This window comes from Gastrolobium bilobum, unplaced genomic scaffold (assembly GCF_033153095.1).
Source record: "Gastrolobium bilobum isolate Gb01-03AN ecotype WA unplaced genomic scaffold, APGP_CSIRO_Gbil_v1 utg40662, whole genome shotgun sequence".
In the NCBI taxonomy this organism is placed as follows: domain Eukaryota; kingdom Viridiplantae; phylum Streptophyta; class Magnoliopsida; order Fabales; family Fabaceae; genus Gastrolobium; species Gastrolobium bilobum.
This window is the reverse complement of record NW_026899504.1, coordinates 61,321-65,836: the sequence shown is the minus strand read 5'-3', so window position 1 is coordinate 65,836 and position 4,516 is coordinate 61,321. Positions and strand designations below refer to the sequence as shown.

General features: G+C 36.1%; 1 non-coding gene across 1 annotated transcript; it reads left to right on the top strand.

Annotated features, from left to right (window-relative positions):
- The first annotated feature begins 1,384 nt into the window (after nucleotides 1–1,384).
- On the top strand, nucleotides 1,385–1,490 carry LOC133290771 (small nucleolar RNA R71). Its single transcript, XR_009748737.1, has one exon. It is a non-coding gene; the product is annotated as a small nucleolar RNA R71 (small nucleolar RNA).
- Nucleotides 1,491–4,516: the final 3,026 nt, after the last annotated feature.

Sequence of the window (4,516 nt, the reverse complement as noted above, 5' to 3'; positions counted from 1 at the left end):
ATATATATATATATATATATATATATATATATATTAGGTACATAGGATGTACCGTATCTTTTGCTACTTTCTTGAGTAAGAGCCACAGTTTCAAACTCCTATAACCTCCTCTTCCTAAAAAGTATCTCTTTCATGAACTTCACATAAGTGGGCATCTACTCTAAGGCATCTACAAATGGAATATTGATGTGAAGTTGTTTTAGGAGGTCAAGAAACTTTCTAAATTGGTGATCTTGCTTCTGCTTTTGCAACCTTTGGGGAAAGGGTGGGGGGTCTGTTGTTGACAACAGGTGTGTCAACAATGGGCTTAGATGCTTGACTCTTTGTAGGTGACTTTTCCTTTGTAATAGTCCTTAAATATGGGTCTATTTGGATCTGAATTTCTGGTTCAATCAGAACAAGCAAAGGAATATTAGTCTCGGCCTCTTGGTGGCTATCATGGACTATGGGTGGCTGACCAGGTTCTAAATTTCCTTCTTGTTTTGAACCTTTTTCTTGTTGCAGTTTTTCTTCTTCCCTTTTCTTTAATGCTGAGGGTCTAACCACAGCTTTTGGTTGGTTTACAGATCTGCCATTCCTAAGCTCTATCATTTGACATTTCTTATTATTTCTCCTAGGCTCTTCAGTATTACTAGGAAAGGTTCCAGGAGGCCTAATGCTCATAGTGTTTGCTAAATGACCTATCTGTGATTCTAAATTCATAAGAGAAGCAGGAATACTATATGCACAACAGCCTCCAAACTATTTTGTTTTGCTTCAGTCCTAATCAAAAAATCTCTAAGTAGAGTTTCTAGAGAAGAGGAAGTTTGGTCAGCTTGTTGGGTCTGAGGATATTGTGCAGGAATTTGCTGCCTTTGTGGCTGCTAATATCCTTGAGATGGGAAGGGTGGTTTGGGTTGGGCATTTGAGGGACCAGCTTGTTGTCCCTGCCCTTGAGAGTCTTGGAAACCAGAATTTTGCCACCAACCTGGGTTAAAATTGTTGGAAAAATTGGGTTGGTTCCTATTGGGATTTCCCACATAGAAGACTTATTCTGGTTGGATGGGCAACTCTCAAACAAGTACAAAAGATTCATAATTCTTGGGGAATTATTGAAACAGATTGGACTTGAGGTTGGGAAATATGACTTTTTTCTAAGGTTGACAAGGCATCAAACTTAGCAGACAAGGCGGTAATGGGATCAACCTCATGCATACCAACTACTTTTCTTGGCTGAGACCTTTCCATGGGCCATTGGGAGTAATTTTGAGCCATTTGTTCTAATAGCTCATAGGCTTGATTAAAGGACCTAGACATAAACATTCCATTTGCAGCAGAATCTGCTAAGGCTCTGTTTTGAAAGCTTAGACCATTGTAGAAGGTCTGTATCAAGGCCCAAGATGGTAGTCCATGATTTGGACACTGCCTAAGAAGCAGTTTGAACCTTTCCCACACATCCACTAATCTCTCACCATCTTTCTGCATGAAATTGGTGATCTCACCTCTGGTCTGAACTATTTTATTGGATGGGAAAAATTTCATGATAAATTTCTCAACCAACTCATGCCAAGTTGTTATGGAGTTGGATGGAAGGGATTTCAGCCATTCTTTGTCTGTGAGGGAATGAAGGAAAAGTTTCAATCTCAAAACATCATCTAAGATGGCTGGCCTCATAAAGGTATTAGCAACTTCAATGAAGTTCCTAAGATGCTTGTGTGGGTCCTCTAAAAGTAACCCATGGTACTGTCTCATATTCTGCAGCATAGTAGACATGATAGGTTCTAATTTGAAAGGCACTTCATTGATAGGATGGACTATGCTTGGATCAAGTTCATCCAACACGAGAATGATAAATTCCATCATGGACCTATCATTGTCATCCAATGGTTGGTTACCTATCCTCTCAGGTTGTTCTTCATTCCCATTCCCATTTCCTAGGTTCTCCATTTCTCCAAAATTAGGATTTGGAATCTGCCTATTTTCTCTTTAGGTTCTTCTTCTAAGCCTGAAGGTCCTCTCTGGTTCAGGATCAAAAGCTTCTACAAAAAGGTGTGGAGATGTACTCATGCACCCTTTGAACTAATAATAAAAAACTAAACCCTCAAACTAGCTTAATCAATCAAGGTATCTTTCAGCACTCTAAACAAAAATTAAAGAACAAACACAACAAAGAATTTGAAAATTTAAAATAGCAACAAACTCAAACACACAGGAAGCATATCAACCAATATCAAACAGAACAATATCTCAACAACAGAATTGTAAACCAGAGAAAATTATAAACTAAAGGAATGAAACTAATAAAAAAAAATTGACAAGAAAAAGAAAAAATAATTAAGAGACAAATTAACAGCTACGAAATAATAAAATAACAAATTAAATGACAAAACAACAGTAACAAAAAATAATATGCAGAAACTCAGAATCTTAACAGAACTAAAATTCAAGCTACCACTATTCATGCAAATAAAGCAATAAAAACTAACACAATTAAGAAAAAAATTAAAATAAACTAATAATGTCAACATAAAAACAGCAAACAGAATTAACTCAGAAATAGCAATCACACAAAGAAATCTGACAATGTACGCCTTCGATCCCCGGCAACGGCGCCAAAAACTTGTTGGCCTTGCTAACGTTTATGCAAGAATTGCGCAAGTATACGCAGCCACAAGTAATATAGGTAGGGTCTATAAGTCCCAGTTATCGTTCTCACAAGGATCTTTTGGCAAAAATTTCAAAAACACAAAGTGCAATTGCTTAAACTGAATTCTGAAAAGAAACATAAAAGCAAAACTAATCTAAAATAGCATTGACCACGTTACTATATTTTTTAGAATTTTCTGAATTAATTTTTGGAGCTAAAGGATGAAAAATAGTAGTAAAGCAATTTAAGTATTTGATGTAAAATGATTTTTATAAAAAAAATGTAAAATAGAATGATGATTAAAAATTAAAAAATCAAAGGAAAACTGAGTTGGTGAAAATGTTTAGAAAAATAGGTTGGGCTTTGGTTTACTTTTCCCACAACATTGGATTGACTGCTAATTAATTACAGATTGTTTAAATTTAATTCTCAGTTAACGAATCACTCTTGTTGATTTTAATCTCTTAAAATCATTTTATCCCAAATCTTCATTTATACATCTCTATGCTCAATGATGTAAGGACTCATGCATTTCAAGTCCAAAGTTACATGGTGGTTGTCCTCATTTCTAAGTGACGACTCTTGAATAATCTCTCATTCAAGTCCATGTGCTTAATGCATTTCCAGAATTAATCACCTCTCGATGACTTATTTCTAACACAACATCTACCATCAGGCCTCAATGACAGAATGTTTAAATACAAAGCATGGCATTAAACAACTAAGAATTAAAAATTAACAATCTTCCATCACAGAGGTTCGAGTAACCTAGACCTGACCTTCAAAGGTTTAGGTCATACCCATAAGGTTGAGCTACAAAAACAGAAAAAGAAATTAAAATTACAGAGAAAATAAAGTGCAGAAAGCTTAAAATACAGCACGAGTCCTATTCACATGAATAGCCTCGGTACTGTACTGACATATTCTAATTCAAACAAAATAGGCTTAATTACAGTACCAGAAAATACAAAAATTAAGTAAAGAAAAATGGAGAAGAAGAATGTCGAAGAAGAAGAGAGCCTCACATCAACTATTCCTCCTTTTTTATAGCTCCCTTCTCTCGCATGCATGGGCTTTGGGCCTCTCACCAACAGCAAGCATCCACGCGCTTCTTCCAATCGTGCGATTCCTTTGCAAAGGCAGTAACCTCACTCCAAAAATTGCTTCCGCCAACAATCCTAACAAACTCTAGCTCACCCAATCAGTTATGGGTAGTGTTTGACATTTTCTGTTTGAATAAAAATGGCTAGGGTCAGTATTTTGGTTGAACGCTCACTTAAGGGACCATGGGTGAGGGCTAAGGCTCGATGGGTAAACCAAGATTAAATACCCGGTGTGGCTTGATGGTTTGGTTGTAAAGAAAAATCAGAATGGAAAGCTTGTGATTATGGTTGGATGGAAGTGGGTTAGTTCACACGGTGAGGGTTAGGGTTCGCTAGTTTCAGAATGCGTTTCCAATTTGTGTCCAACGTTGATGTGTCTTTCTGTCTTCCTTCTTTTACTTCTTTTCTTTATTCAAATGGGCTCTTTTGACTTGCATTTCAAAAGTCCATCCCACATTATTTTCTTCTTCTTTTCCTATTCTTTTCTTTCTTCCTTCTTTTTTTTGGGAAGTATTAATATGTGGGCCTGAAAATAAGAATGAAGCCCATTAGCACTCAATAACATTTCAACTTAATGTAATTGGGATATCTATTAACACAAAGAGTATTCTTTTTTTTACATTTTCATATTAGAAACCATATGTCTTAAGTCACATTTTATGGACTTATCAATGACGACAGTGGTGGTAATAGTAACAGTGATGGCGATGACAATATATAGAGATGGAGCTGATTTTGTTTTTTTGTATATCGGCCCTAATTATCTGTAACACCCTCCCTTGTATGC